The sequence below is a fragment of the Psammomys obesus genome, unplaced genomic scaffold (assembly GCF_907164565.1).
Source record: "Psammomys obesus unplaced genomic scaffold, mPsaObe1.curated_primary_1811, whole genome shotgun sequence".
Classification (NCBI taxonomy): domain Eukaryota; kingdom Metazoa; phylum Chordata; class Mammalia; order Rodentia; family Muridae; genus Psammomys; species Psammomys obesus.
Genome location: NW_026585691.1, coordinates 12,191,072 through 12,202,075, shown reverse-complemented (window position 1 = coordinate 12,202,075; position 11,004 = coordinate 12,191,072). Strand labels below are relative to the sequence as shown.

The 11,004-nt window shown below is 41.7% G+C and overlaps 1 protein-coding gene across 2 annotated transcripts in view; it reads left to right on the top strand.

The window, feature by feature from the left end:
• The window catches only part of Tmod3 (tropomodulin 3), a 60,388-nt gene that overhangs the window by 5,021 nt on the left and 44,363 nt on the right, over positions 1-11,004 (top strand). Inside the window, exon 2 of one of the 2 annotated variants that reach the window (XM_055598662.1) lies at positions 4,333-4,455. The exons of the other annotated variant lie outside the window; for it this stretch is intronic. The gene's annotated coding sequence lies outside the window, so the exon portion shown is untranslated. The remainder of the gene's footprint in view (positions 1-4,332; positions 4,456-11,004) is intronic. 2 annotated transcript variants of the gene reach the window in all.

The following is an 11,004-nucleotide window of genomic DNA, read 5'->3' as shown; positions in this document are numbered from 1 at the left end:
AGTAAATGTTTGGCAAGTGCATATTATTTAATATGTGCATAGATTTGTAAGTAAAATACTTTTAGTCCTGGATGCAGTCTGTTCTTGTTACTGCATTCAGCCTTTGCGTCACCCTTGCTGCAGAAGAAAACCAACTCATTGATACTCATTCCCCCTCCCCCAAGACTAAACCTGAGGTCTGGCCCTGTCTTCTGAGTAGGACACTAGGGACCTGCCTTCAAAAAGTGTTGTTTATACTAGTCTCTAAAGAATGTAAAAATATTTGAACACAGTGGGGGAAAGGATAGTTTAGGGTATAGTAAAACAGTGTGATCTAAGGCTGGGAAGTAGGAAAGCATGGAGATTGGTCTTATGTTTGTTGTTGTTCAGTTATTTAAGTGTATGTATGCACAAGCGTGTGTACATGTGCCCAGTTGTGCGTGCAGCTAATTGCAGGGCCCTCAGAGTCCCTAAGAGATGTCAGGTCACTTGGCACTATAGTTACAGGTAACTGTGGGTGGCCGACCATGAGGCCTGGGAACTGAACTCGTGTCCTCTGCAAGAGCAGTATGCACTCCTAACTAAGGAACCATCTCTCCAGCTCTTTTTTGTCCTATTTTGAAACAGTGTCCCTGTATGTAGGCCTGAATGGCCTTAAAATTCTTTTACATGTATTTGTTTGTGTGAGTCTGTTTCCTCCTTCCAGGAATCAACTCAGGTCTTCAGATGGCCAATGTCTTTACCCCCTGAATCACCTTGCATGTCCCATGTTCTGATTTTTTTTTTAATCAGTCTTTTTTCTTCTTCTTATTTTCTTCCTTTCCTTCCCCTGGCTCCAGTCCCTGCTGCCTAGGCTTTGATCTTCTGCTTACTCTATGCTTTTCTCCCCTCCTCTAGCTGAATCGGCATCTTTCTGACCACCCACAGTTATCCTGGAACCTCTACAGCACTAATTGTCAGGCCCATGGTTCTGGGCTGCTAATTATGTATTGCCTTGATTTTTTAAAAGTAGCTTTATGTTGTTTCATTTTCCCAAATAGATGGTATTCATCTCCTGGGTCTCAGAGAACACAAACCCACTTAAGCTTGCTTGCTGTGGTGTTGGGCTTGGAATTGTAGTGGATTGTTATTATAAAGCCACTGAGCTCCCAGAAATGAACTGCAGCTGGGACTCAGAGAGGCCTCTTAGAAAGATACTCATCCCCACAACAGTCTCCTGAGTCAGCGGCCTGGTGGGTTCTCTTTGGCTCTCTTTTCTCTTTTTTTGTGACTCTTTTCCACTCTAGGATATTACTTATTAAAGAAAAATAGTGGAAACTATAGCGTAATTTGTCTTGACTATTAAGGTTTTTGGAATTGTCTTGAATCTTGAATCTAAACTAATGTCTGGCCTCACTTCCTTGCACATCCCTTCTCCATTCTCTTCCCTACAGACCAGGATTTTCTGCTTTTTCATGGCTTTTTCTAAATCTCTCCAGTTCTTTGGTTCAGCTTAAATGTGGCTCTTACTTGTAGAAGTGTTTGCATATACGAGTGCATGTGCACCGTGTGTGTGTGTGTGTGTGTGTGTGTGTGTGTGTGTGTGTGTGTGTGCCTGGTGCATGTAGAGGCCAGAACAGGGCAGTGGATTCCCTGAAGATGAAATTACAGATGGTTGTAAGGTGTTTTGTGGGTTCTAGGAACCAAACCCAGGTTCTCTGCAAGAGCAGCAAGTACTTTTAGCTACTGAAGCATCTCTCCAGTCCCTTGACTCAGTTTAAATGTGGCTCTTGCTTGTTTTATGATCTTTCAAAGTAGATTTTGTCTTTCAGCTCTCCAAATTGGATTCGATCTGTCCTGCTTGGGTTGGAAGAATAGAGGAACAGTGTTCACTTTTTTTTATGTTGTTGTGTGTGTTTGTGCATGTGAGTTCAGTGCCCTTGGGGGCCAGAGGTGGTGGATTCCCTGAAGCTGGTAGGGGGTTGGGAGCTGTCCAACATGGGTGCTGAGAATCAAGCCCAGGTCATCAAAGTAGCAAGTGACCTGAATCATCTCTTCATCACTGACCATCTCTCTAGACCTTTGGTATAGTATTTTAATGTTCTTTTATGTAATATTTTTACTGTAGAATGCAATTACTTTCTGGGATTTAAAGGTTTTTGTAAATATATTAAATTGTTTTATACTTTCTGTTTTACTTTGTTTTTCCTTCTCTTTTATACCCAGCTATGGCTTGTTCTCAGCGACTTTGATTTAATTAGCTTTTGTTAATGACATTGCTAGAAATTTTTGAAATTAGGGACTATTAGTGACTAGGATAGAAATTGGATGTTTTGTAGAAGTAGAGTGAGCTTATGGGGAAATGGAGAGGTGTGTGCTCTTGGGCAGGCTCTTTCTTCTCTCTGAACCAATAACATGGGTAGGGTTACTAAATAATGTGTTACTATGTATTATATCTTATATACTGTCATACCCATGTCATTGTTAAAGATGCTTGCATATGAAGTCTATGCAAGTGAAATGTTTTCTGTTCTTTCTTCATTGCTTTGGAGTATGGCACATGCTCCCTTATCAGTCTGAGAGGCTCACATAAAGAAATGAATCTTTGGGCTGATGAGATGGCCTGGCAGGTAAAAGTGCTTGTGTGTAAACCTGCTAATCACCTCCCAATGTTGTCTTCTGATGTCTGTGTGTGTGTTGTGCCACAGAGGTACCTATATTCAAAGACACACATCATGCATATATATATATATGTATGTATATGTATATGCTACAAATTTTGAAGTGTTTCCCTATGATATAATTAAAATACAGCTAGTTTCACTCTACCACTTAAAAATAATAATTACAGTTGTGATAGTCACTTGTAGATCTATCTTGAACTTCTGTCTTGGGCCCTTACTTAGCCCTAACCAACCTTGTTTCTTTTCCAAGTGGCCTTTTATTTTTGTTTGGGTCTCTTGAGTTCTCGCACTATAAAAGGGAAAATGTCCTTTGTCCTCCTTTTAAAGAGCCTGTGCCAAGCAGAGCTTGTACCCTACTTTTTGGCCAATAGCCATGGTTTCTGAGACTTCCCTTCTTTCATCAGCTCTGCTTTCTTCAGCTGTCATTGGGCCTTAATATTGATTTGTTTTTCTTTCCACCTGTAGTCCCTCCCACTTTTCCTTCCCAGAAACTCCTTCACTGTGTGGTTCTCATTATTTTAGCCATTTTACATGGTTTTACTTTGTTTGTGTTCGATGTGACTAAGTTTTTTAAGTTATCTGAAACAGTGTATAAAAAGTTATGTGCCATCATAATATTGTGGTAGGTATATATATTTACTTGTATTAATTAATGTCCAAATCAGGTTAAATTCATCTCCTCAAACATTTATCATTTCCTAATGGTGAACACTGTCAAAATCTCTTCTTTGGGCAATTTAAAACATATTATAAGCTGTAATTAATAAAAATAAAATAAAATTTAAAAAACGTGTTATATATTTTTACCTGTGGTTGTGCCATTTTACCACAGCACACTAGGACTTCTTTACCTTGTGTAACTTAATGCCTGTTGATCAGCCTTTCTCTACCCTCCCCCAAGGGATGTGTATTTTTAAAGCTATATTATAGCTTTAAAAATGAGGGTTTCTGTTGTTGTTTTGTTTTTGAGACAGGGTTTCTCTGTGTGCCCCTGGCTGTCCTGAGACTTATTCAATAGACCAGGCTGGCCTTTCACTCTGAGATCCAACTGCGCCTGCCTTCCAAGTGCTGGGATTAAAGTCATCTGCCATCAGGCCCAGTTTATACTAAGTTTTTTTATTCACTTAAAATGAACTTTTCTATTTTACTATCACAAGAAATTTCTGCTTTGTGCTAGAGATTTTATCATTTTTTTAACCTTGAAACTTCCAATACAGACCTGTGAATACATCTTACTAGACCATACTTGCTACAGCTTAGTCATTAATTAGTCACTAAATTCCTTTTTTAATACTATAAGGCATCAAGGTATATTATACAGATTCTAGTCTTGTGCCTTTTATAACACCTACACTGAGTGCATCTGTGCCTGGCAAGATGGCCCAGAGGGTAAAGACACTTGCCACCAGTGCTGGCAATCTGAGTTCAATCCCTGACACTAGCATGGTAGGAGAGAGCTGATAGCTGAAAGCTGTCCTCTGGTCTCCACAAGTGTGCTGTGTACAAACATGTACACACACATATAAGAAAAGAAAGAACTTTCCTTTTCCAATTTGAAAATTAATTTATGATAGCAAACCTTTCTGTGCAGCCATACTTTTGAAGTTAATTAGAGTAAAATCATTGGTGTCCCCTAAAAAAGATCACAAGTATGTTGTGTGTTTGAGCTGTGTCGTAAATACCTTTACAGGCAGGTATGCACACCAGCTGAGGTCCAAGATATGTGGCGATGACATGTGATGGGTTAAATGACCTTTGAGGAGGGAAGAGACCAGGTGGCTGGAACAGACAGAAGAGGCTTCAGCAAGAACAGGTTTGAGCTGGACTGAAATTGGGAGGGGTTTGGATAGGATGGAGAAATCTGGGGATGGGTGGGGGCTTGTTGCAGAGATGCATACACCACCACCTGGGAAACAAGTGAGGCAGCAAGGCAACAGTGAACTTGGGCTGTCTGGGAGACCCTTAAGGAAAGCAGCGTGATCAGCGCACAGGCCGCCTAGCAATAGTTCAAAGAGCAGGACTTTCCATCAAAATCACCCAGCGAGCAAGAGCATTCCTAAGTGCAGGAGCTGCTGGTAAAAGGAGCACTTCAGTGACTGAGCTGCACAGGAGCAGGGAGACTGCAGCCTGGGAAAGATGCCTGTGCGCCTGCCTCCTTCCTCAAGATTGCATTAGGTCCGGGAACCTTGCCGAGGAAGGAGCAGAGGGCTGGAGATAAGGATGTTGTGTGTTTTGTGGTTGCTTGTTTTTCAGTTAATTTTTAGAGATGTGGAGCTTTGGAGTTTGTTTCTCTTGATATTTCCTTTGGGAAAAGATCTTGAGGGAAAAAAATATCCCCAAACTGGCCTTACTCCAAGTTTCAGACTCTCACAGCCTTTAGACAAAAGCTGGGAAACTTGGGAAATTATGTGATCATGTACATTTGAGTAAGTTTTTGTTATTGATTTTATAAACTGAAGTATTTTCTGACCTAGAATTTTTTTCTTAATCTTATTTTTTTCTTTTTGTGCTTCTGGGAAGTGAAACTACTGCCTCACTCGTGCTAAACATGAGAGTCTCTTAACAGGGTTGTTCAGTAATTCATGGTTCTTGTCTTGTTCCTTCCATCAAAGCATTTTTACTATTACCTAAGTGTGGTGTGTACAGTTTGGAGATAAGACATTTATTTCTTCATGTGCAGAACAAAATGCAAAAGATAGTTGATCTATCCTCTAACAGTGAATGAAAGAAGCAAACATAACATAAAACTGAAAAAGGTACCACGAGGTACGTGGTGAACATTATAATCTCTCCGTGTTATTTCAGTTTTCTTGTTTCTCTGTTGTTCTCGTAGAACTTTCCAGAGTTACTCTAAATTCATTTATTTTTAAAAGTCAGTATTTAGAATTGGAAGTACCATAATGGCCTCTTGTAAACCATTAGAGTTTCTTTCTGTCTGGAAGTGCAGGCTCATGTCTTTAATCCCAGAACTTGTGAGATAAGTGCAGGAGGACCAGGAGTTCAAGGCCATCATTGGCTGTATAGGAAGTTCTGGCTAGCCTGAGCTACACGAGAACCTGTCATAAAAGGCTAGGAGGAAAAAAGTACCTTGTACCAAAGAAAATAGACAGATGTTAATAAATATTGAGGGTGGCCAATCTTCCCTAGAGTATGACCTGAAATTAAATTTAAGTATTGATGAGCTCTGTTTCCCAGAGGCCTACAACTTCCCGCTGCCTCACCCCCCTCCTTTCTTGAGACAGGGTCTCAGCTGGAGAAGTCTGACTCCTTGAAACCTGACTTGGCTATCCTTCAAGCTTGCAACCATTCTCCTACCTCTGCCTCCCCAGTTCTGAGACTGCAGGTATTTGCACCACCATTCCCAGCTTTTTTTTCCCCCTATAAGAGAAATTGTGGTAGATTGGCCACAGTAGATGGCAAATGAATTCCTCTTTACACCAAAGTGGGAAGAAACCGGTTTATTGAGTATGTCACAAACAGGTTTACCGAGTACACTGCAAGGTGTAGCAGGCTGGGCAGTAACAAAAGTACTGCCTGCAACGAGAATTTTTCTTAGTAAGAGCCCATGGCTGAGGGTGGTGGCCCACTCCTCACAGCTGTAAGGCCAGTGCTCGGGGGCTACACTAGAGGGGACTGCTGTGAATATACACAGCGAGCAACAAGTCAGTGTGTTCATGTGAGTGTTTTACTCTAGCATTAACCACAGTTGTAAACTTAGGATTGAAACTTTTTTGCCTTCATTCCTGTGACTTAAGAGTGTGCTGAGCATTTATGTTTTCATAGAGACATTTTAATTTTATGACAGAGTCATTGGGAAGATAAGAAATGAGCTGTCAAAGTCGGCCTGGTGTGGTGGAAACTTTCACCGGTGTGATCATGCCACGTTAACTTTTCTTCCTCTAGTACTGAACAGCCTTGGCCCATGTTTGACTTCATTATCTTTCTTTTTTTTTTTTTTTTTCTTTCTTTGAGTTGATCTAGCTTTTCAAGTTATTTTTTGTAACCTACCTAGAATGATTCAGCTTTCATGGTTTTCATTTCTGCTTGTACATTATTCATCTTGGCTGTGATCATGACAAATCAGTATTATGGTTTTCTTTTCTTTTTTTTTTTTTTTAAGGTTGAGTTAAATGGTGTTTCTTTAAGATCATGCCTGTTATATACCCAAAAGATGCCCCACCATTCAATAAGGACATTTGCTCAGCCATGTTCATAGCAGCTTTATTTGTAATAGGCAGAATCTGGAAACAACCTAGATGCCCCTCAACAGAAGAATGGCTAACAGAAAGAATGGTACATTTACACAATTACTCAGCAATTAAAAACAAGGAAATCATGAAATTTGCAGGCAAATGGTGGGAACTAGAAAATATCATCCTGAGTGAGCTATTCCAGAAGCAGAAAGACACATATGATATATACTCACTTATAAGCAGATATTAGCCATATAATATAGGATAAACATTCTAAAATCTATAGTCCTAAAGAAGCTAAATAACAAGGAGGACCCTAGGGAAGATGCTTAATCCTCATTCAGAAGGGCAAACAGGATAGACATCAGAAGTAGGAGAAAACAAGTAACAGGACAGGAGCCCTCAACAAAGGACCTCTGAAAGACTCTACCCACCAGGGTATCGAAGGAGATTCTGAGATACATAGCCAAACTTTGGGCAGAGTTGCCAGAATCCTTACAGAAGAAGAGGGAGATAGAAAGACCCAGAGAAGACAGGAGTTCCACAAGGAGAACAACAGAGCCAAAATACCTGGGCCAAAGGTCGCCTGCAGAGACTGATACTCCAGCCAAGGACCATGCATGGAGAGGACCTAGACCCCCCTGTTCAAAGGAAGCCCATTGGCTGCTCAGTTTCCAAATGGGTGTCCTAGTAAGGGGAACAGGGGCTGTCTCTGACATGAACTCAGTGGCCTGTCCTTTGATCACCTCCCCCTGGGGTGTGCAGCCTTGCCAGGCCACAGAGGAAGATGATGCAACCAGCCTTGATGAGACCTGATAAGCTCAGGTCAGATAGAAGAGGAGGAGGTCCTCCCCTATCAGGGGATTAGGGAAAGGGCATAGAGGGAGAAGGGAGGGTGAATGGGACTGGGAGGAGATAAAGGAGGGGGCTGCAGCGGGGATACAAAGTGAATAAATTGTAATAAATAAATATATAAATTTAAATTTTAAAACAGATCATGCCTATTACATCTAGAAAGATGTGAGCCCCTGAAATGCCAGGGAAGTGAGCAGATCTTAACCCTTGGTGAGCTCTCACACAATGGCTGTGCTGAGGGCTGAGGCAGAATCTGGGCTCAGCGGGAAAAGGTGTTTGGTTTGCAGTGTTTGCCATGGACATGGAGGGATATAGATGTCAGACTAGTGTAACCTTTGACTATTCTTCATCTGGGGCAGGGAACGGAGAGCCACAGAGCCAGCTAAGTCCACAGATCTGCTGACACTAGTTCAAGGGCAGGAGCTGGTGGCCTCTCTTAAGAATTCATTCTTCTTCTTTTACTTTCTCTTTAGAGAGTTATTTGAGAAAGAGAGAGACTGTCTGTCTGCTTGTCTGCCTGTGTAGGTGCCCACAGAAGCCAGAGGTGTGGGATTCCTCTGGAGCTGGAGTAGCAAAGGGATTGTGTGTGGCCTAAGAATGAAACCAGTCCACCGGGCCTTTTTCTTTCAAAGGATTCTGGATTTCTCTGGAGATTTTGTTTTTCCTCCTTTGGGGATAATTAAATTCTACCAGGTGCTTAAATTTCTGTCGTTTGTTACCTATCTAAGGTAAGCGCTGTAGGGACTCATCAAGCAGTCAGAAAATAGAGAGGTTCTTATGCTGGCAAAGAAAGGAGCTTTGAGGAATGTGCTTAGCGTAATGTGAAAACTTCTTTAAAATAATTTTTAAATTGAAGGTTTTTCCATTTTGTTTTATAAATGTACATTTTTCCAATTATGACCTAGTAAGACCCACTCTTCCCACCCCCCCAACTCCACCAAGGGGGAAGGATAGAACTTTATTAGAAAGAAAATTTTAAAATCTGTTCCAGAAGAATGAAAACTGAAAGAATTAAGTAGGAAAAACGCTTAAGGATTTTATTTGGGGGCTGGAGAGATGGCTTAAAGGGCTAGGAATACTGGCTGCTCTTCCAGAGGACCCAGGTTAGATTTCCAGCACCCACAGGGTAGCTCCCAACTGTCTAACTCTGGTCTCAAGAGGTCAGACGCACTCACTGGGTCTCCGCAGTCACCTGGCACACATGCCGTGCACAAGCATACTGGTTAACCTTGTATCTATCTTGTGTGTAAGGAGGCCAGAAGACGAGGTAGGATCCCCTGGAACCCCAGTTACAGAGGGTTGTGAGCTGCCATGTGGTGCTGCGAAGCCAACAGAATCACCTGAAACAGCAACAAGTACTCTTAGCTGCTGTGCCATCTCTCTAGCGCCCATATAAAAAATTTTAAGTTAAAAAAAAGAAAAAAAGAAAAAAACTTTCAGGTGTGTGTCTGTGTGGATTAACATTCTCGCCAAGTTTATCCATTATTTTGCAACTAATACAAGTAATAGTATGTCTTTGCCAGCTGATAACTGCCTGCCTTGTGCAGCATGGAGAGGGGCATGGGTTAGGACTCTGAGGGATATAAGTATGAGAGCCCAGAAAGAGAAGGTGTGGCATGCTGGAGAGACCAGACACAGATGCTGTGGCAGCTTAGAGGAGACAAGACAGAGAAAAGTTTCAGCTCAGCAGCTTGGAGTAGACGACTTGTTGCATTTGCTGGTGATGGAGATTGGCATAGCCCTAAAAGAACCCATCGACCCTAAACAGCCAGAAGTAAAGGGGTCTGCTCCCCCTTTTCCCACTAACCTCATTCCTAGGGTTAAAGAGGTGGTGGAAGAAAGCTAGATACCCCAAATAAAATAGAAGTTAAAAAAAAAGTGCAACAAGTATAGATACCTATAATCCCAGAATTTGGGAGGTGGAGGCAGGAAGATCAGGCTGTGTGAGACCTGGTCTCAAAAAGCAAACCAACCAACCAACCAACAAAAACCCCACCAGGTGTTGTGGTACATTCCTGTAATCTGAGCACTTGGGAAGCAGAGGCAGGAGGATTACTGCCAGCTCAGGGCTAAGCTGGTCTACATAGTTGTAGGTGAGCCAGATGAGGTCTTTTTTCTCTGCTCCTCACCCCTATCCAAAAAATAATGTGTGGCCATTGTATTTGATTTACAGTCACTGATTGGGAAACCGTTTTGTCTTTGTTTTGGCCTAAGCTGACCTCAAAGTGCTAAAATTACTGGTATGCACCGCCACACCCAACTTCATTTGTGAAATCTTCATATGAAAAATTACCCAAGGATATTGTTGTATCCATGTTTTGTGGACTTATTTTAGTGGTTTACATTAGTTTTAGCAATCTCTGAAAGCATTTTCTCCCATGCTTTACCAAAAACCTTATCTGATTAAATTGTCTAAAATTTGAGGACAGCTTTCATTCAGAATACCCAGGCGCCATATTAACTGTTAACCAGCAAGCCTGCAAGTATTACTATTACTGATGGTAGTTGTGGTGAGGATGGTTTTTCTCAGAACAGTTTTCTCGTTTAGGGGAACATTGTTTTGTGAACAGGTTTTCATACGATCATTAGAGCAGTGATTTACTCCTTACTCTTTCCTGCGGCATAGTTGTTGATCTACAGTGTTGCTAGAAGATGGGGTTCTGCTTACCTGTGGGTGTGAAAGGAAATAAATGGACAAGGAGAAGCCCTGCACCCTGCCCAAGGCAGAATTGAATTTGCTTTTGCTACTTGTTCACACTCTGCTGGGCAGCACTGTTTTGAGTTCAGAAGTGGCGACAGTATGTCAGCGAGGTAAGTGCTGTGTCTGTACTTAGACTCAACTTTAAGGAACCGTTGAGTCCCACAGCATGTGCCTCATCTTGGATCCTTGTGAGAAGCATCTCTAAAGTGTGAGAGAAAAGAAGAATCTGTTCTTTATAATTTTCTCCAAGACCTTTCCCCTCTCTCCCTTAGCCGGATTCCTGGCGATGTCCTGATAGGCTAGCCCCATCCTGTAACACATGAAACTTGGCAGGCCATTAATAAATGTATGCATTCATTTGAAGATGGAGTGCAAAATGAGAGTTTTAACAACTCAGGCTCGATCACAAAATAAAGCAAGGGGAAAATCCATTTGTAAGCCCAAGAAATTCAAAGGGGATGGAGCTGAGAAGGACACTACTTTTGTTCACTGTATGAAATTCAGGTCACTCTCAGTGTGATCTCTTTTAGACCTAGCCTAGCTGTGGGCTTCTGTAAGTACTTCAATTCTTACTAACTTGGTAGAGTAAGAACATTATTGCAAAAGGAAGAGT